Here is a 23,350-nt window from a genome sequence, read left to right as displayed (position 1 = left end):
CTGTGAATGGAGCAGTTAGTTGAAAGACTCTATCTGTAGTGCTTTCAGGATTCATTGCAGCATTTGAATCAAATTCACTGTCTTTCCAGGCATCCCCCAGCCAATGAACGATCAAGACTCCACTAATGGGCAATTTTTTCTCAAGAGCTCCTTACTGGGTTGGCCGATCTGCTTCATATTCTTGAGGCTCTTCCTGTCCAATTCTGCTTCATGACCTTTTATCTCTCATAGGTATTATTCTCCAATAAACCACTTACACCCTAACTCTGTCTAACCATCTGCTTCTCAGAGAACCTAAACTGACACACACACATACTTAATGAGTCATCTTAGAAAATAAGAGTTTCTTTATGAAAAGAGACTGGAGTGACCCAGTTTCATGAAGGAGTAGAATTGTGAAATAGGTCTTAAAAGTTGAGAAGGAAGAAAAATAATGGTATCGTTCAGAAAACCTGTCCCTCAACCCACAGCAGACTGTCCATCATCCCTTTCTATGTCACAGAGTTGCAGTAAGGATATAATGAGAGAGCATGCTGTTTCTGAAACTTGGGTGAGCTAGCCAACAGAGGCTGCCACCATGCATTACTGTACACTCATTCTCAACTCCTTCTTTCTAGCACACTTCCAAGAGAGGTTGCAAAAGTGAAATGTCACTTTCCCAGTCTCTCTTCCACTAGGGGTGCCCATGTGGTATAAATTGATACAAATAAAGAGCTTATAGAAACATTTCTCTTTTTTTTTTCCTGATAAAAGAGATAAATGCAGATGGGGCAGCCATCTTGAGACCAAGATGCAAAAATCCAACACACCAAGACTGACAGAACAGAAAGGTAACTTTTTAAAAGCTGTGTTCTTGAGATGTTGCCCAATCCTGGCCTTCTCAACTCCGGACTGGCCTGTCCATAGTTCTGGTTATGTGAAAAACTATACTGTTATTTGTCATCTGCTGTAATCTGTGAAGGCCATCATATTCTGACAATTAAAAACATTTAAATCGGATGCTCAGTTACCGCATTCCTTAGTTCTCACTTTTTCTGGGTTTCAAGACCCCATGAGAAGGAATTTAAATTAGATTCTCAGTTGTAACTTAACTGACATTCTGGAGGATTTCCAAGGAAACCAAAGTGGAAGAAAACATGGAATCTCTACAAGAAAATACATATGTATGTTTCATAAAGGTATGGACGAAGCTGACTTCATTGTTGGGACTGGGTGTGAGAAGTAGCAGGATATCTAGGTAGAAAGTGAGGCTGTACAGCCCTCTGTGAATTTTAAGCATCAGATGGCTGTGATATAAAGAAGAAAACAGTGCTCTCAGAGGTCAAACAGCTCTGTTGAGGAAGCCCTCTGAAAGGGGTTACAAGAAAAGTAGGGAAGGATTTTCATACTGGCTGGGGAAAAAGAAGAGAACAAGAAGATGGTGATTTTTAAATGATTAGTAGAACTTCTGGTTTCATCTCTGACATATAAAGAGCTTAGAAGTCACCACTCCAGTACTTACAACAAGGAAAAGATTAGGCACAATGAAAATCAATGACTTTTCTTGGAAGGGAAAACTGCTCAAGAAATCTACTTTAAATATTAAGACTCTGATAGTTTATAAGTAAAGACAGCATACTCACCTTGGCAGCACATACACTAGAACTAGAACAATACAGAGAAGATTAGCATGGCCCCTGCACAAGGATGACATGCAAATCTGTGAAGCATTCCATATTTTTTTGAGATTTGTCTATAAAATAGACAAACAACAAGTTTATACTGTAGAGCACAGGGAACTATATTCAATGTCTTGTAGTAACCTATAATGAAAAAGAATATGAAAAGGAATATATGTATGTACATGTATGACTGAAACATGATGCTGTACACCAGAAATTGACACAAGGTTGTAAACTGACTATACTTCAATAAAGAAAAGTAAAGAGAGCAAATATACTAAGCTAACACTAATCAAAGAAAGCTGGAGTAGCTATATAAATTTGAGACAAAGTAGACTTCAGGACAAGGTAATTTATCAAAGATAAAGAGAGGTACTACATAATAACAAAGGAGTCAGTTCTCCAAAAGATCTAACAATCCTAAACATGTATGAACTTAACAGCAGACTGTCAAAATACTTGAGGCCAAAACTGCTTAAAGTGAAAGGAGGAATAGATAAATTCAGTATTATAGTAGGAGGCTTCAGCATCTTTGTCAGTAATTGATAGGCCAAGCAGTAAGAAAATCAATTAGGATATAGTTGAATTGAACAGCAATATCAATCAACTTGATCTAACTGACATTAATAGAATACACCGTCCAACATCAGTACAATATACATTCTTTTCAAATTTGTATGGAATATTCCCCAAAATAGATCAGATTCTGGACCTTTAGATATACCTTAACAAATTTAAAGGAATAGAAATCATACAAAGTATATTCTCAGACCACAACAGAATTTAAAAGAGAAATCAACAACAGAAGACACCTGAAAAATCCCAAAATATCTGAAGATTAAGCAACACATCTGTAATAACAGATGGGTCAAAGAAGAAGTCTCAAGAACATAATATAAAAATATTTTGAATTAAATGAAAATGAAAATACAACATCAAAATTTCAGAGATACAGTGAAAACAGAGGAAATTTTTAGCATTAAATACATATCTTAGGAAAAGAAGAAAGACCTCATCAGTGAGGTAAGTTTAACGCTTAGGAAATAAGAGAAAGAAAAGCAATTTAAGCCTAAAGCAAGTAGTAGGAAAAAAATAAAAATCAGAGTAGAAATCGATGAAATTGAAAACAGGAAAACAATAGAGAAGATTAGTGAAACCAAAAGATCAATAAAATTGATAAACTTATAGACAGGTTAACTAAGAAAAAAAAGAGAGAAGACCCAAATTACCAATATCAAAAATGAAAAAGAGTCATCACTACTAATCACACATACCCAAGACACAGATGACTAAAACTCATAAAAGGAAATATAGTTAACTTGAATAGCCTTACATTTATTAATGAAATTGAGTTAATAATTAATAAACTTCCCCCAAAAGCACCAGACTCTGATTTTACTGGCGAAATCTACCAAATATTTAAAGAGGAAATTATTACAATTTTTCACAATCTCTTCTAGAAAATAGAAACAGAAAGAATATTTTCTCACTCATTCTAGAAAACATTGTGCTTCAACTATTCAATCCAGATATCCCTGGAAACCCCTGATGGTTTTACTGTTTCTATAGTTTGGCCTTTTTCAGAATATACAATACTGTGATAGTGAAAATAAGACATTAAGCATTTGTCAAAACCCATAGAACTTTACGGAACGAAGAGTTAGCCTTAATATATGCAAATTTTAAAAATTTAAAAATTTAAAAATCATTTAGGAGGTTGAGAGATCCCAGGATAAAATGGAGAATGTGACAAAGGAATCTAAATGCATTACAAAAGTTTGAAATAACCTCACTGAAGATAGTGAATGAAAAGGTGCTGACCTAACTCATTTTGAAAATGAGTGGAGATTATAAGACTCAAAGCAAAAGGACCTATATTTAACCACTGTGCTCTAGCTGATAAAACTGTTTTCCACGGGGATATGGGTTAGCGATTCTGAAAACAATATCCATACATACTGGTATTGAACAATGAATTAAATGGATGGCAGACAGTAGAAGCCAGATCTCACTGTTGGAATGGAAGGTTACAGGGAAGGAAGCTCAAATGATCCATGAGGTAATGGATTAGAGTTGGAGACATCAGTATGAACCAATTTTAGCTTAATGAAGATATAGATGATTACATATAGAAATATGTATATTACTACTATACTAATACCAGATGTTAGTAACAGGGGAAATGATATGGAGCATATAGGAACTCTCTGTACTATCTTTCATAATAATTCTGTAAGTCTAAAACCTGTCTAAAATACAATTTTTAAATTTATTAAAAAATACTAGTTTGCAATTTGGAGAAATAACTTTACATGTCATAGGGATAGTGGTTAATGGATTAGATGGCAGAGAAAATTAATATTTCCCATCTTTCCTTAAAGGTGGAAGCACTCACCATGCTATGATGTTAGGTATACAGCCCAGAGATGCACCGTGGAATGGTGAAAACCACACTTTACTGTAAGTTAAAAAGCAAGGATGTAGTGCTAACTTAGTTGCTTGCTGGCTCTGGGACCTGGCGAAATCTCTCCTTTTCTTCAAAATGAGGATTTTGGATCTGACGACCTTTGACATCTGTCCAGCTCAGACATTTCATGTAATCTAGAAGGCAGATCTGGCTTCTCATCTGTTCATAAGGCTGATACCCTCCTCGTGGGCATGGCTATGTATTTGCAGATAGGATGTTGGAGCCCATCCCAGGCAACCAGCTAGAGTCAAGGACTGCTATGGAGTGCAGCAGAGGTGTCAGCCCACCAACAGGGAGTATAAGGTTACAGTAGCCTCCCCACCCCCACTGACCTTTGAGTAGCAATTACTGTTGGTGACCTGTCAAGATCCTCTTCGTCAGGCCACTGTGTCCATTCACCCACCTCTAGAGAATTGTGCTAGGTTAACAGGGACTGCTTTGTGCAAAGAGGCCTAGGAGGTTACACAAACCCCTTTTCTGGGAGTTGCCCCACTGCTACTGACTAACATTGAGGGATTAAAGCCTAGCCCTCTTGACTCGAGCTGGGACAATTCTGTGGTATTCTTCACCTTAACAGAGTTCCCTGTGAAATCACGCTGAGCCTAGACTTCCACTGAACCCACATCTTTGCCTGGCCTCTTCTGCCCTCTCTTGATTGCCTTACTCCATTTTAGGTTTCAGGGGAGAACACTGCCTCACTTGCTCAAGCATCCCTGCCTCCGGCTCTGTTTTTGGGAACTTGACCTCAGAGAGTGTGGGAAAGTTGTTGATGCTTCTAATGTCCTGGAGAAATTATGGGTGCGGCTACTCCTGTGCAAAATTCTCTAAACCAGGGATCAGCAAGCTTACTCTGCCAAGAGCTAGAGAATAAAAAACTGTAGGCTTTGCAGATCACTTATGGTCTCTGCCACCTATTACATTTCTCCTTTTCTTAAAAGTCTTTAAAAATGTAAACAGCATTCTTAGCTCTTAACCAGCACAAAAACATTTAGCAGGCAGGATTTGGCCCACGGGCTCTAGTTTGCTGACCTCTGCTCTAAAGCATGGAGGTGCATAAAGTTGGCAGGGCCACTCCAGTGCAGAGTGGAGGTTTCAGAGGCCTCAGTTACACTTCGTCTTCTCTGGGGAGGGTTAAAGCCGAAGCCCGTCTGACAGCAGTGCCGCAGGAATTAACTAATGAGCTTTTAAAGGCTCCAAAAACATAATGGGCTGTACAAAACTAAGTATTCAGGGATTTATCATTAAATATTCATCTCCTGTTTAATCAGTTGTCTTCTGCTTATGGTTATTAGAGAAAATCTTTTAACAAAATGGCTTAATTTAGGAGACCCGAAGATCTCTCCAGAAGCAAAATAATTCCTAGTGAACCTCTGTGAATTACTGAGAAAAAAGAACAAGCGACAAACATACAAGAGACACAGACACACAGACACACAGACACACACACACAGACACACACACACACACACACACACACACACACACACACACACACAGAAGGGCTGAAGAAGAAACTGAGAGCAAGAGGCCACATACGGAGATCAAGGAGAAAGAGAGACAGAGAGAGGCAGATAGCGGGTGGGGGAGTGGGAAGAGAGATGGAGAAGGGAGGGGTGGCAAGAAAGGAAACGCAATCAAAGGGAGGAAAATGAAAAACAGATACAGACTGAGTGACAGAGAGACAGGGAAAGAGACAGGGATGGAGAGTCATAAACAGGGAGAAAGAAAGAGAGACAGAGAAACAGGCAGAAAGAGAGAGACAGTGATAGAGAGCCGGAGAGAACTACTCTTGATAAGCAATATTTTTGGCAACAACCCAAAGCCTGATCTCAACAAGCAACGCTTAAGTAATGGTTGAATACTTGTCTCATTTCAGCCTCTACATTCACAACCCAACATCTAGCGGCCGAAGCAGGTAAATGCAGGCTGTCTGGTTTCAAGAGAATAAATATTTTGTATTTTAGAATTCCAGAATATATTTGCTGGGTTATCTACTGAAGAGGGCACTGATGATGTTGTGATCTCCCCAGTGATGTCTGAGAACAGATTCTGAGCAAGGTAGAAAAGGGTAGGGAAGGACAAATGGAGGAGCAATCGCGAGGTAGGGAGCACGACAGAGAAACTACTGGCCGCAGAGCAAAAACGCCTAGGCTCTAGTCAGTACCACTTAATGAGCTTGGAAAGTTGCTTAGTGTGTCTGAGATTAGATTTTCTCATCTGGAAAATTTCTCTGTCTCTCTCTCTCTCCCTTCCTCTCTTTCCCCCTCTCCATATACACAGAGAATGTAGACAAAATTCAAAGAGCAAGGTAAGAACAGTGATTGCTCCCTAACCTTCCTTCTACAGCCTCAGCAATATCCCAGAAAAGGAAAAGACTGAAAATGTTGGAAATACCATTTAAAAAAAACACTTGAAAACAGCTACATAACTTGTGAAACAAATCCTCCCTCTTTTTTTTTTAATTGTTGTTTCCTTGTTTCCTTTGATTTTTTTCATCTCAGCAACTGAGAAATTTGGTAAAGAAATGAGGAGAAGGAAGGTGACAACTTTAATCTTCTAACACGGTTGTATGGGTTGTGTGAGGTAATATATGTAAATTGCTTTTTCAGTGATTAAGTGCCGCAGTATCGATTATGTGTGGACTAATCTTGGACCAATAAAAGCAATAAATAATTTGGCTTAACCAACAATACAGTTCATTTCAAAAAAGTGGAGCGTTTCACACATGTATCCCAGATTTTTATTTCCAATGCCATGAGCACAAGCCAGTTCTTATCTTCCAAGGAAGCAAGACCAAGATTGTAAGTTTCTGAAGATGAGAAAAAGAGTATTGTAAAGCAAGCTTAATTTCTAGCCATTCTGTTCAAAGAACAGCAACAAAAATTCCTCTAGCCAGAAACTAAAACTACTATTGCCAGTGCTACATCCGAAAATATTTTGTTAGTTTATACTTAACTTTCAGCACTGTGATTTCCTGTTAACTGTGTTTCTTCTTCTTGTCTATGATGGACACTGAGATGAGCCTCTAACCAGATCCCTCTTCAGTGAAGGACGTGTTGCTCCAGCTGTCTGCCTCTTCAGGCTCTGCCTCAGCGGCCGAGAGCAGCCTTGCCAAGGTCACGTCCCTTCCCTGGGTAGTCTACACAGGGTCTGACCCACGTGACAGTACACATGCCTGGCCCTCTCGGCCCACTGCGGGCTTGCGCCACCACTCTCTGTAGGGTCCACAGAGGCTGTCACTGCGCCTACATCACAGCTGGACTTCTCCCTCTGCCCAGTCTTGCCTCCTTCCTCTCCATTCCACAGGGGTTGACGCTAAAGGCACTCCTGAACAGACATCCTGCATGCTAAATTCTCTCTCACAGTCTCCTTCCCAGGAAACCAAACTGCAGCGTGTTCTCATTTTCCTTTGTTCCTTTGCTGTATCACACTGTGTGGACTGGCTTCGTGAAATGACAGCTCAGCAAAGAACACACCCCAGTGTGTGGCTGGTGGTTGGTAATAGCCTGAAAGAGGAGCCTATCAGAGTTACTCAGACACATAGGGCATCTGATATGGTCTAACTTACAAGAATAAACTTGGTAGCTGCAAGGGGCCCTGGAATATGTGTAAAATCAGTGAACTAATATTAACAGAGTGCTTAGGCTGTGCCAGGCATTCTGCTCGGTTTTTCTTTTTACACTGTTATATCTATTATCTCATTTAGTCCTTACTACAAATCAGGTGTCGTAGGTAAAGTTCCGCCCAGTTTACAAGTAAGGGCAGCTGAGGTTGTGAATGCATGAGTGTACCAAGACTCAAGGCCCCATCCAACTTAAAGTCTAAACTTCAACTCAGGGCTCATCTGAATCCAGAGCCTAAAAGTACTTTTCCCACCTGTATTAGATACGGATTGAGTTTGGCTGAATGTAACAAAATCCAAACATCAATGACTTAAACAAGATATGGTTTGTTTCTCTCTATTTATGAAAGCCCAAAGTTAAGTGCTAGCTGACATTGGTTCAGGAGCTGAAGGATGTATAAGCTGAGGTTCCAGATCTGTTTGTTTTTCCCTCATGTCCCCTTCCAGCATTGAAAATCCTTTTCAGGAAGGAAGAAGAGAGAGGCTGAAGGGCAGAGGTACATATATCAGCTCACTTAGCCCCTTAAACAAGCAGTGACTTCTGCTTACATCTCACTGGCCTAAGCTGTGGTACCCTTGACTGAAATGAAGTCTGGGAAATACATTTCGTAATAGAATCTGGGCCCATAGACAACCTAACTAAAACTGGAGTTCAATATGCAAGAAAGAAGGAGAGAATGGCTATTGACTAGGCAATTTTTGATACTGTTCTTTGAACAGAATGGCTCCTACACCTGAAGATTCATTTCAGGGATTTCCAAACGTCTTTTAGGTTTGAGGTTGGGTTCCTTGGGAAATCGACTGGAATATGATCTATGTGTAGGAGGTTTTCAGGGATGCGCTCTTGTGAACAATACACGTGAGGTAATATGGGAAAAACTGAACTATAACGTAGTTGCAACAGAGAGAACAGTTGGCTTCATGGAAAGCTTTGAAGTTAGGGTAGCTCCCAGAGATGTTTCAAACCGAGGCAAAGGGATTGGCCTTGTACTCCGCATCCCCGAGTTACTGAAGGCTGACTGCCCCTGAGAAGGGGGGTGTGACCTTGGAAGAGGCAGCCATTTCAGCCAAAGGCAATTCCTGGGGACAGATTAAGCTCTGAACTGCCAGAAACCAACACTCCCGGGAAATAAGTGCTTCATACCTGAAGAGGAAATTTGGACAGCGCATCTCAGTGTGCACAACACGATGTTAATAATAAGCTGACCCGCACATGTTGAAGTGCAGACTCTCCATGCTGATCTCATGGAACGTGTTAGACACAGTGGCAAGGGGGGAACAAAATGAGGGCAAAGCATTCCCATATATTAGTTTCGATACAAATGATACAGCATGGCTTTTTGCAAAAGTCTCAAAGCTAATGATTACTGCTACTCTAAATAAGCATGTAGTTCCAGTAAAAACTGAGCTCTTATGAATGTACGCTGTTAATCAACTGGTGACTTCCTAGGAAGGAAAACAAGTGGTGAACCCCATCAGCATTTTCAGGATCTTGGCCTACAAAATTGCTGATACAGAGAAATGCATTTGGATAATATCTTTACAATCTATGAAGAAAACCTGGAATGCACCTAGTCCCTATGGAGACTTTGTAACAATTAGAAAAAGTCACCCTTTTTGGGCAGATGCAGCCCTGAATTGAGGTGATCAGCTTGGCCAATTCAGACTTTGTTAGTCTAGACATCTTTGCCTAAAATTTGTACAACCATTTGTAGATCTGATACAAACCATCCAAACTCCTGATTTCAATTGATCCTAAAAACTGTACTAGCTAGTTATGATGGAGGGGATTATCATTCTATTTGACAAGTGAGGTGGTTCAGATTGTTCAAGTGACTTCCCTGAGGCTACATGGCCAGTAGTTGTCATAGCCTGGACACAAGCCCTAAAATCTCATTGTTTAGTGCTTTTTCCCAGGAGACTATGTTGCCCTTGTGGACCAGATACCAACCACAGTAGGATCATGTAAAATTGCAATTAAAATAATGGCTGTGATAAAGGAAAGCATGCACCTACAGAGAAATATGATAGGATAAACAGCTTTGTGTGCTAAAACTGCCAACCAGTTGTAGAAATAACACACTGTACAAAGAATGGATGTACTGCATAAAGAAGAGATGGTCTTACAGTTAAATGTTTTAAAATCTCAAAAACTCTGAGTTATGCTGTACTTACCTTTAAAATACATGTATATTTATCTGTGTGTGTATATAGATATATTCATGCCCCAACTGTTCTCTTGTTTTAAAAGGGATTGAAGATGCTTTAGAAGATTATACAAAATATTAGAAAACACAATAAATTGAAAATAAAGGTGAAAAGAAGAAAATTAGAAGGGATATAAAATGGAGCTAAGAAGAAGGCCAAAAATGCATACCATAAAAACCCTTTCAGTTGTAATTGTTAGGGATAGACAACAAATTTGTCTCTAAGCTTTCGAGCAGCTGAAGTTAGAAAGGAACTCTTGGTCATTTATACAATCGCCAGGGTCAAACAGATTAAAAAGGCTAATTTGTCAGGAATATTGTTCATAAACTTCTTCAAAAATAGAACACTCATGTAATAAGCCACATTATCCTAACATGTAACTACAACTTAGAAATAGTTCATTAAATTAGTCTTAAAGCATGTATTATTTTTTTCTCAGGTTGCAAATGGGATATGCTAACTATAAAAATTTCTAAAACATTAAAAACTCAAAGAAAAAAATGAAAATTATCCACCATCCAGAGATAACCATTTCTAATACTATAGTATATAGTATATCCATAAATATGCTTGTGTGTGAATATATACATATATTCATATATGTGTTTGTGACTTACAAAATATATCTTAATATGTGTTAAAGTATATATTTTATATTTATAATATTCATATATATTTATAATATAACTTGCAATATATGATACCACAAAATTAGGCTCATATATTGGTAATTTTATTAGTACGTTTTGCATATTTTCCTATGCTATATATTCTTTTATGGTACATTTATGTGAAATAGTATGTAGTCATTAAAAATTATGTTAAAATTTATTGAACCAAACTTACATGGCTGGACATATATGTTACGTATTTTTCTTTATTATGAATAAAACTGTACATAATCATTTTGTTGAATTCTGACAGTTTCCTTAGCTCAGCTGCTCAAAAAAGAATAAACTAGGTAAAAAGTTAAACTTTTTTTTATAATTTATATTCACATTCATAATCTGCCCTCTGGGAAAGTAATACAAATTTCGACTTATTATTTTTAAAAATGTATGAGAAGTTGAGTTAACTTTCAAAGTGCAGAGTGAGGACCTTGGTGATTCTTCTCCCCAATAAAAGCAAAGAAAATACTGACAAAGCAATCCAAAGCAGCCATTTATGAACTCTGAAAATTAACTAAAGGCACAGAACAAACTGAAAAGAGTTTGTTCAAGAAAAACTACTGAATCTTGGTAAGAACAGTGGGATCTATGGCATTTTAATTTGAGTCTTCTCCCATGCCCCTTAGCCAGCCCACTGGCATGGTATCCATGAAAAGCTGACAGTCTTACAGTCAGCAGAAAGATGTGACCTCCTTTGGAATGCTGTTAAAATCCCATCCCTAGAGGACATTCAATATTTGACCATATTCACAACTCTCTATAAAAGCTTGAATTCCAGGGTATTGTTGATACTCGATCTGACTCAGAACTCAGCTATGTGAAACAAGATCCATCACCATGGTGTAACTAAAAACAATAGTAATCAACTGGAATTATTTACACGACAGTTTTCTAACACTGTGTTTTCAGTTGGGGAAAACAAAGGCCTGGACAAAAGGTAGACCTGGGGAAGCAGATTACCATAAAAAACTTTGAAAAGCTCTTTCTGGAGGCCTAGAAGGCTGTGTGCATGTACAGGGCAGTGCTTATGCCCAGGAGATAACTGAGAAAGTAGAGGGTCAAAGTCACTCAATTCTGGTTGAACTTGAGGCCCTGTACAATCAGAAAGTGAAAGTTAAGGCTGACTTTTAAATTTTCTAATGTTTAAACACATGCCTTCACACAGAGACCCACCTGGCAAAGGATGGAAGACTTGTTGTCTTAGGATATATAAGTAAGTCTTATGACTGATCCTTGACTGACTACTATACTATACTGATCCAAAGGTGACCCATAAAAAGCCAGGCTTGATATTTTAAAGTTTTTTTTTTTTTTAATTTTAAGTGGGAAGAGAACTCACTTATAGCAGGAAATATGAAATCTATAGAATTAGTCTAGGCAAGTCACTAAGCAAGCAAGCAGACACAAGAAAAATTAACCACAAAACAACAACAAACCCAAAAAGTGATGGAGGGTTCTAATTCCAAAGTTAACACAATATATTGTCAAAAATGTCCAGTTTAAAGAAAAGTTATGAGATGCGCAAAATACCAGGAAATTATGAGCCACACACAGGAAAATAGCAGGCACTAGAAAATGTCTATGGGAAGGTGGGAGCAGATTTTGACTTAAACAAAGACTTCAAACAAGCTACTCTAAATATGTTCAGAGAACTAAAGGAAACTAGGCTTCAAAAATGAAAGTATGCCAAATATGTCTTCCAAATAGAGAACATCAGTAAAGTAAGAGAAATAAGAAAAAAAGAAATAAAATTCTGGAGATTTAAAATAATTGAAATGAAAAAAGTCCTAGAGGGACTTACCAACAAATTTGAGCTGGTAATAGACAGACAAATTTGAAGGCAGGTCAATCAAAATTATCTAGTTTGAGGAACAGAAAGAAAAACAGAATGAAGATAAATGAACAGAGTCTTAGAAAACTGTATGACATTACTAAGCTTACTGATACATATGTAATGAGGGCCCAGAGTAAGAAAAAAAGAGACAAAGACAGAAAAAAATTATTTGAAGAAATAATGGCTGCAAACTTCCCAAATTTGATGAAAAACATTAATCTGTATGCCTAATAGGCTCAACAAACTCCAAGTAGGATAAACTCAAAAAAATCTGTAACATTATTGTCAAACTGTCAAAAGTCAAAGACAATGAGAAGATATTAAAACAGCAAGAGAAAAACTCTTTATGTACAAGTTACCCTCCATGAGATTAACATCTGATTTCTTGTCAGAAACCATGGAGGCCAGGGCACAGTGGGATGAAATATTCAAAGTGCTGAAACAAAAGTCTATCAAACAAGACTTAATATATCCAGCAAAACTAGTCTTCAAAAATGAAAGATAAATGAAAACATCCCCAGATAAGTAAAGACAGAAAATTCATCTCCAGTGCACCTGCCTTATTAGTAATACAAAAGAGAGTCCTTCAGTTTGAAGGAAAAAAGAACACTACACAATAATCATAATAATTTGGATTCATACAGAGAAAAAAGAACACTGCTAGGATAATTAAATGAATAATTTTTAAAATATATAAACATATTTTTCACTCTTTCTTTCTCTTAACTGGCTTAAAAAAAACTGCATGGAACAATCATAACAAAACTGTTTATGGACTTATAACTTATAAAGACGTAATTTGTACGGCAACAGTAGCAAAAAGGAAGGAGAGGGAAGAAAGCTATATAGGAGCAAGGTTTTTGCATATTGTTGAAATTAAGTTGGTATTAACCACAACTGGATTGTTTTAAATTAAGATGTTATTTATAATATCCAGGGAAACAACTATGAAAATAACCCAAAAAATGTAGAATAAAAACCAAAAAAGGAATTTAAATGATATGATAGAAAATATCAATTTAACAGAAAAGAAATCAATAATGGAGGAATAGAGGAACTAAGAAGACATAAGACTTATAAAAAACAAATAACAGGGACCAGAGAGAGATCAATCAAGATGACTCATCTCTCCCCATGAACATGTCAAAAATACATCTACATGTGGAACAATTCTCACTGAAAACTAATTGGAAACTGGCAGAAAGACTCCTGTACAACCAAGGCTGTAATAAAGATACTCATGGAATCATGTAGTAGAGGAAGAGACACAATCAGGTCTTCACCTGTGCTTCTAGGAGGGGACTCAGAGGAGGAGGGAGACCACATGGGTGGAGATTTGCTCTGGGGAATGAGTGGTTTGAGCCACTCACTGGGTGCCCCATCCCTGGGGCCCTATACAGGGAAGACGAACCCCTCCTGGCTCGTTAGAGGACTGCTAGGACTAACAGGAGGGCTGTGGGAAGCCTGGCCTACATTCATGAGAAACACGTGCATGCACACTGCCTAGCCCCCAAGCAGAACAGAGAGAGTGGACTGAAGACTGCTCTGGTGGCTGCTTGGTTTCCCACAATTGTGCCAGCATGTGCCCCAGCCTGAGCTGAGTGAACGCTCCAGCCCTGCTTACTTCAGGTCAGAGCTCTACACTAGACTTAAGGCTGCCATGGCCAAGGATAAAGCTCAGCATGGGATGCAGATGCGGCTCAGACCCAGTGCGGCCTCTGGGTAGGGCAGGGTGGCCATTGTTGGTGCATGCTCAGGAAGTGTGTGAGTAGCAACTTGGAATGCCGATGACGGCGAGTCCACCGCAGCCCATGTGCCAGTGCACACCGAGAGCCACAAGAACACCACTTGCCTTGTGGTGTGGCTCCACAACAGGGCTGGGGCAGCGGAGGCTGAGGGTAGTGATCAAATGTGAGGGACAAAGAAGATCTGAACCTGAGGCTGCATCTGAGCAAGGTGAAGGGCAATGACTGCATCAGAGGCAGATCAGACCTCTGTCTGTGGCCAGCCCACCACAGCCCATGTCCCATCATGAGCCAAGAGCCTGCACAGCCTCTCTTACTTCAGCATTGCTCCCTTCTGGGGCAAGAGTCTTAGTGCTGGGGGAGGGGAAAGCACACACTTAAAGGGAAGAGAACAAGCTAAGACTTGACTCTCAGAGATTCTATTCCAGCAACCTGGGATCTTACACTACCCCAAAAAGGGTGGAGACGGTTACTGAGGAGAGGGGAAGCCCCAGCTCACACCTGCCTACAGCCCTAGCCCATCAATCTCCAGTCCCACCTCCTACCAAGATGATAGCTGACAGCACACCCCGAGGAAAGACATGACTTACATCCACATCAAATCTAGCTCTCCAACCAAAGGCAATGGAAACAAGCAGTCTTCATAGGGATGCTACTACATAAGGACGCCCATTCAGACCACAACAGGCAACTGTTTCACCTAAATTCATAAAGCTAGAAAAAGTTAAACAAAATGAGAAGGCATAGGAATTTGCCTTAATTGAAAGAACACGAGGAAAAACCCCAGGAAAAAAAAATAATGAAACAGAAATAAGCAATTTCCAGACACTACAGAAAACAAACAGTATAAAAGTGCCTCAAAAAACTAAAAATAGAATTACCATATGATTCAGCAATTCCACTTTTGGGTATATACCTGGGAAAAATGAAAACACTGATTTGAAAAGATACATGTACGCCATCATTCATAGCAGCATTATTCACAATAGCCAAGATACGGAAGCAACCCTGTTCATCAACAGATGAATGGATAAAGAATACACACACACACACGTATGTATATACACAATGGAATATTACTCTGCCATAAAAAAGAACGAAATTCTGCTAGTGGATGCATCTAGAGAGTGTTATTCTAAGTGAAATAAATCAGAGAAAGACCCTGTATGTTATCACTTATATGTGAAATCTAAAAGATAAAACAAATGAATGTATACAGCAAAACAGAAACAGACTCACAGATATAGAAAATAAACTAGTGGATACCTTGAGGAGAGGGAAGGGGGGGTTCAGCGAGATAAAGGTATGGGATTAAGAAATACAAACTACTATGTACAAAATAAATAAGTGACATGGATGTATTGTACAGCACAGGGAATTCTAGACATTATTTTGTAATAACATTAAACAGACTATATTTTACAAAAATACTGAATACTATGTTGTACACCTGAAACTAATATAATAAATCAACTATACTTCAATAAAACTGTTTAAAAATAAATTTAAAAAGAAAACATATGACAAAATGGCAAATGTAAATCATACCATATGAATAATTACATTAAATGTAAATAGTTTAAACACTCCATACAAAACTAAGAGATTATTAGACTAGACTTTTTAAAAAAAGGATCCAACTATATACTATCTAAAAGAGACATAGTTTAGATTCAAAGACACAAATAAGTTGAAAAGGATGGAAAGAGATTTACCATGCAAATAATAACCAAAAAAGAGTCAGATGTTAAAATCAGACAAAGTAGACTTTAATACAAAATAAGTTACTAGAGACAAAAGAGAGATTTTACAATAAAAAGATCAATTCAGCAGGAAGATATCACAATTATATGTATATATGCATCTAAAAACAGAGCGCATAAAAATAGAAAGAACTGAAGGAAGAAATAGACTATTCAACCATAAGAGGTACAGATTTTAATACTGCACTCTCAGTAATTGATAGAAAAACTTTTTTAAAAATCAGTAAGAAAGTAGAAGATTTGAACAACACTGTCAATCAAATTGACCTAACAAACATCTATAGAACACTCTACCCAAAAACACACATTATTTTCAAGCATACGTGGAACTTTCTCCACAAAGACCACAGAGTAGGCCATAAAACAAGTCTTAATAAATTCAAAAAGATTGAAATCATTCAAAATATCCAATCACAATAGAGTTAAATTGGAAATTAAAAACAAAAGAGGATTTGGTCCCAAATTCCCTTTGGGACCTCCACAAATATTGGGAAATTGAATAACACATTTCTAAATAACCCAAGTGTCAAAGAAGAAATTACAAAGAAATTAAAATTTATTTTGAATTGAAAGAAAATGTAAAGAGACTGTATCAATTTATGGTAAGAAGTGATTAGATGGAAATTTTTAGCTTTAAATGACTATAATAGAAAAGAAAAATAACTTAAATCAACAATCTAAGCTTTCATCTTAACGATCTTGAAAAAAGAGGAAACTAAGCCCAAGGCAAACAGAAAAGTGAAACAAAGATGAGAGTGGAAATCAGTGAAATAGAAAACAAAAAAATGATGAGTATAAATGCTAAAAGCAAAAGTTGGTTATTTGAAAAGATTAACTAAATTGGCACATCATTAGCTATATTAACCAAGAAATAAACACAGAGTGACAAAATTATCAATGAAAGAGAGGACATTACCACTAATCCTTCTAAAATTATAAGGATTATTAGGGAATAATATAAAAACTTCTATGCCAACAAATTCAACAGCACAGATGAAAAGAACAAATTCATAGAAAAGTTAACAAACCTGACTCAAGAACAAATAGAGAAACTGAGTATAACTATAATACTTGTAATATATAAAGAAATTGAATTAATAATTAAATATCTCCAAGAAAGTACAGCCCAAGTCCATATGGTTTTACTGGTAAATTCTATCAAACCTTTAAAGAAAAAAAAAACTCCGTGAATTCCTCAAAAAATATAGGAAAGAACATGTCTCAACTCACTCTATGATGTAAATATTATCCTGATAACAAAGCCAAACAAAGACCTTACAAGAACTACTCAACTAATATGAGATCACAGAATATAAGACCAATATACAAAAAAAAACTTGTATTTTTATACATACACAATGAACAATCTGAAATGAAATTAAGAATATAATTCATTTCACAATCACATCAAACAGAATAAAATACTTATGAATAAATTTACCTGAAGAAGGGTAAGATTGTATACTAAAAATTATAAAACACTGGTGAGGGAATTAAAAATACTTAAATAAATGGAGAGACAGTCCATATTCATAGAGTGGAAGAAAATGTGGTTAAGATGGCAATTTTACCCAAATTTATTTGACATTTTTTGTAGAAATTTAAAAATTGAACTTAAATTTTATATGAAAAGGAGAAGACCTATAATATCCAAAATTATTTTGAAAAATTAGAATAAAATTTGGGTACTTTTACTTTCTAATTTCAAGCCTTATTATAAAGCTACGATTGTTAAGACTGTGTGGTACTGGATTAAAGATAGTCACATAGATCAATGGAATAGAAATGAGAGCCAGAAATAAATTCATATGTGTATAGTCAATTGATTTTCAACAACAATTTTTAAGCAAGTGTTACTAGGACAGTGGGATATCCATAAACAAAGAGATGAACCTGGCCACTTACTTCATAGCATACACAAAAATTATGTAATACAAAAAAAATGCATCATAGATATAAATGTAAGAACTAAAACAATAAACTTTTTAGAAAACATGGCAGAAAAACTTTGAGTTGTTGGAATAGGCAATGTTTCTTAGCTATGACACCAAAGAATGAATGAAAGAATTGACAGACTGGACTGCATCATAACTCAAATCTTGGATTTGGGAAGGACTCACACCATTTCCTAACCGATAAGAGTGTTCATTGTGCCTAAAATGTACAAACAATGTAGGTTACACTAAACACCTGCTTTCTTTCTGGGATACTGATTTTGGATACATGCTAGACAAAAACTACCTATGTGACCATTCCCCAATTAAAAACCTTGGCCACTGAGTTTCTGTTTCTCTGACAGACGACATCTCATATGTGTTATCACAATTTTTTTGTTGGAGTAATTGTGTCCTGTGTGACTCCACCAGGAGAGGACTCATGGAAGCTTGTGTCTAGTCTCCCCTAGACTTCATCTCATGCATCTTTTTCTTTGCTGATTTTACTGTGTATTCTTTTGATGTATAATAAATCATAGCCATGAGTATGAGTATATGCTAAGTCCTGTGAGTCCTCCTAGCAAATCATCAAAACTCCTGGTGGCCTTGTGGACCCTTGACACAATGCCTCGATAAACTTGTTTTAAAAAAGCACGAGAATATTCATTTTCCCGTACCCTCACCAACAATGAATATTAACATTGTTGAAAATCTTAGTGAATTCAAAAGCAATTAAAGATACCATCTTACATTTTTCCTCAGTTATTGAGTTTGAACTTTTGTTCCCATGCTTATTGGCCACTTGTATTTGGTATTCTGTAAATTATCGGTTCATGTCTTTGACCTATTTTTCCTTTAGGATATATACACATTCATATTTCCTTAATGACTTCTCAGCTTTCTTTGCAAATTAAGGATATTAGTCCTCTACCACATACTGTGGGTATTCTTTCCAATTAATTATTTGCACAGGTATCTTTCTTACAGAGCTCTTCAATACTGACTAATGGCTTTACACCAAAGCTCAGAGGAAAAGAAATGAGGATATAATTCACAGCAATCCTTTCCTCAGGTCTTGCTCATCCAGCAAGATTAAAAGAGAGAGAGAGAGAGAGAGAGAGAGAGAGAGACAGAGAAGCAAAACCACTGAGGGAATGTATAATTGTTGCATCCTTCTATCCTTCTGTTATGTAATGAGAAGCAATTAAAACAAGATTGCCCTCAGTATCAGGTACTTGAGGTGCAACTATTCCATTGGGTCGGTTACACACCTTAGCAGACACAGGAACGAGGGAAATGGTTCATACCGATGCTCTCCAGCCTCGCTGATTTTTTCCTCCTACCCAACACACTCCAGCCCTGCCATCAGGTCTTTGTGACTGCTGTTTCCTCAACCTAAGAGGCATTTCCAACCCTTCTTTAACATCTGCTTCTTCAGATCTCAGCTGAAGTGTCACTTTCTGGGGTAGTATTTTTAATTTTTCTCAATAGGTCAAATCTCCCTTCATATGTGCTCTCATAGTACCTCTACCTACACACTAGTTACAGATGGAATTTTGCTTTCATTTGTGAGATTACTTGATTAATTACTACTTCCCCACCAAACTGTAAGTTCTTTGAGAATAAATACCAGGTGCCGTTCATTCATTATGCAATCCTCATCCCAGCACAGTGCCTGACATGTAATAAGTGCCCAGATAGTATCTGCTCAATGGGTTAAGGCATCCTCTTCTTTGAATGGATATATCTCCTAAGGCCAATGCACTGCACCTTAGAGAGTATTTTAAAATGGTATTTAATAGGTGCAAATACTTTCATAAGCAGAATCACATTTAATCATCACAAAATCTGTCAGATGTTGTTTACCTAATTTTAGAAAAGAAGATACCAAGGCTCAGAGTGATTGAATAACCTTCTGAATCCATATTTTTGCCCACAGAGAGGGTCTCCATTCACAAGCACAATCCTCCTCTCACAACTGCTATGCTGCTGTTGCTAAGGGAAAAATTTTGTCCTGATATATTATGTTTCCTTGCTTCCGATCATGAGGATTGTCTTATGTTTTTTATAGTTTTGCTGAAAGCAAAAGTTAGGATCTGAACCAACGGTTGGATAAATAAGAGATTGATTGATTTTAAATGAAAGGATCAAATTTAAGAACAGAGGTTCTTCATGTTCCAGGCAGAAATGTGGTTCCATCCATGATGGGTCATGCAGCTGAAACTTCTTTCTTCTACTTCTATTGTGTAGATCAGATGTTGTAAAACTACAACAACTTAAACACAGGCCTGAAACTGCTGAGAGGTCATGCCTCATTGTTGAGGTGACAGAGGATCAGCTGTCCCCATCCCCAGCAGTTTCAAAGAGAGACTGTTTAAGTCTGCTCTGTGGTTTCTGCACAAGGGAAAACTCTCACTCAGAAGGGTCTTGTATTAGTTATCTACTGTTGCATAACAAATTATCCCTAAATTTATCAGCTTAAAACATTAAAAATTTATTGTCTTGCAATTTCTGTGGGTCAGAATCTAAGAGCAATTGAACTTAGTAGTTGTAGCTCAGAGTCTCTCATGAGGTTACAGTCAAGCTGTCAGGCAGAGCTGCAGTCATCTCAAGGCTGGACAATCTGCTTCCAAGCTCATTTACATGGTTGGTGGCAGGACTCAGTTCCTCACTGACCATTTGCTGAAGACCTCAGTCTCTTGCCACATTAGCCTCTCCAGACACTGACTGCTTGTCTTCAGAACATGGTTGTTGTCTTCTTTGAGAGTAAGTGATCCAAGGAGAGATAAAGAACCCAAGATGGAAACCACAGTCTTTATCACCTAACTTTCGAAGTGACATAGCATCATTTCTGCTACATTCTATTGGTTACATCAAATAAACTTCATACAGAGTTTGGAGGGAATGAATACCGTGGGTGTGAATAATGGGAGGCAAAAATTATTGGTGGCTATTTTGGAGGCTGGATATGACAAGTCCCTTCTCATTTTGAGTAGGTAGTAAAGTTGTTTCTCTGAATTCATACCATCAAGATGGGAAAGGATGGTAAAAAACAGCTAATGAGGAACCTTTGGCATCTAGCAAAATGTAGAGTTAACTACTATATCATTGAAAGCTTGGTTAACATCCCTGTAATCTGATCATGCATGTGATGTACAAAATGAGAGATGTCTGAGTGATTAGCTGTGTATTATGCTCAATGATACAATGGGAAATTGCTTTAGCAGCTCCCCTAATTAGAAAGGCAGGCATATTTTGGCAGAGGACAGGATGGACATGCAAAGGGACAAAGGCATCACTGGCATGTGTGTACGTATGTGTCTACATGCACACATATGTGTGAGTACTTCCATGCTAAACACCTGAAACACGTCTCATGGGATACTTGATTGAGAACTGACATTTGAACTAAGGTCTTCTCTCCCGCAAACACACTGTTGTTTTGTAGTACTTGCATTAACATATAATTCAATGTAACATAACATGAAATGTCCACAAAAATTATAACCAGATACCAAGTTAGACCCTTGTTCATGCTTTTCGCCTATGCTTAAAATTCCATGTCCACTTCCAATTCAAGGATTCTTTTTTTTTAAATTTTTTTATTTATTTATTTTTTAAGATTTTTTATTGATTTATAATCATTTTACAATGTTGTGTCAAATTCCAGTGTTCAGCACAATTTTTCAGTCATTCATGGACATATACACACTCATTGGCACATTTTTTTCTCTATGAGTTATCATAACATTTTGTGTATATTTCCCTGTGCTATACAGTGTAATCTTGTTTATCTATTCTACAATTTTGAAATCCCAGTCTATCCCTTCCCACCCTCCACCCCCCTGGTAACCACAAGTCTGTATTCTCTGTCTGTGAGTCTATTTCTGTCCTGTATTTATGCTTTGTTTTTGTTTGTTTGTTTGTTTTTGTTTTTGTTTTTTAGATTCCACATATGAGCGATCTCATATGGTATTTTTCTTTCTCTTTCTGGCTTACTTCACTTAGAATGACATTCTCCAGGAGCATCCATGTTGCTGCAAATGGCATTATGTTGTCGGTTTTTATGGCTGAGTAGAATTCCATTGTATAAATATACCACTTCTTCTTTATCCAGTCACCTGTTGATGGACATTTAGGCTGTTTCCATGTCTTGGCTATTGTAAATAGTGCTGCTATGAACATTGGGGTGCAGGTGTCATTTTGGAGTAGGGTTCCTTCTGGATACAAGCCCAGGAGTGGGATTCCTGGGTCATATGGTAAGTCTATTCCTAGTCTTTTGAGGAATCTCCACAGTGTTTTCCATAGTGGCTGCACCAAACTGCATTCCCACCAGTAGTGTAGGAGGGTTCCCCTTTCCCCACAGCCTCTCCAGCATTTGTCATTTGTGGGTTTTTGAATGACGGCCATTCTGACTGGTGTGAGGTGATACCTCATTGTAGTTTTGATTTGCATTTCTCTGATAATTAGTGATATTGAGCATTTTTTCATGTGCCTTTTGATCATTTGTATGTCTTCCTTGGAGAATTGCTTGTTTAGGTCTTAAACTGGACAGCAGCATGTAAAACAATGAAGCTAGAACACTCCCTTACACCATATACAAAAATCAGCTCAAAATGGATTAAAGACTTAAACATAAGATAAGATACAATAAACCTCCTAGAGGAAAACATAGGCAAAACATTATCTGACATACATTTCAAAAATTTTGTCCTAGAAGAAATAAAAGCAAGAATAAACAAATGGGACCTAATGAAACTTACAAGCTTCTGCACAGCAAAGGAAACCAGAAGTAAAACAAGAAGAAAACCTACGGAATGGGAGAAAATTTTTGCAAGTGAAACCGACAAAGGCTTGATCTCCAGAATATATAAGCAGCTCATACGACTCAATAAGAAAAAAATAAACAACCCAATCCAATTCAAGGATTCTTTTTCTCTCTGTTGAAACCTTTTTCATAAGCTACTTTTTTCATGATTTTCCTAAACTCAAAACTAATTATCAGTGCTCCTGAGCATTTATTTACACATCTTTTATAGTATGTATGCAGCTAAATATAAATCAGACTCCAGTAAATGGAGCATTCATTTGGGGAAAGAGGGAAGTGCTTTGTTCCTATATATACATGACCCTGAACATCCAGTAGATTCACTGAATACAGCAGGTTCCTAGAGGGAAAAAAGGCCGACTCTGAGAGCCTGTTGATTAACAAGGCTCCCTGCAGGGAAAAGAACACAGGGTGGCATAAATACCCAAGGTATGTGGTTTCTTAGAAAAAAAAAATATTTGTGTCATATATATAGATAGAGATATCTTGCACATATAGTAACCACATACACAATGAATTCACAATAATCATACCAAGTGACATAAATCATACCTATCTTCATATCTGTCAATATCAGAAAATTAGTTTACAACCAAAGCCCCATTACTTTGGGATACAGT

At 37.4% G+C, this 23,350-nt stretch overlaps 1 long non-coding RNA gene and 1 other non-coding gene across 2 annotated transcripts in view; one reads left to right on the top strand and one right to left on the bottom strand.

The window, feature by feature from the left end:
* LOC135320188 (uncharacterized) overlaps positions 1-23,350 on the bottom strand; it is a 182,846-nt gene that overhangs the window by 102,469 nt on the left and 57,027 nt on the right. The window lies entirely within an intron of this gene.
* LOC116151143 (U6 spliceosomal RNA) lies at positions 1,615-1,721 on the top strand. Its single transcript, XR_004134919.1, has one exon. It is a non-coding gene; the product is annotated as a U6 spliceosomal RNA (small nuclear RNA).

The sequence above is a fragment of the Camelus dromedarius genome, chromosome X (assembly GCF_036321535.1).
Source record: "Camelus dromedarius isolate mCamDro1 chromosome X, mCamDro1.pat, whole genome shotgun sequence".
NCBI lineage: Eukaryota > Metazoa > Chordata > Mammalia > Artiodactyla > Camelidae > Camelus > Camelus dromedarius.
This window is presented reverse-complemented; position numbering and strand designations above follow the sequence as displayed.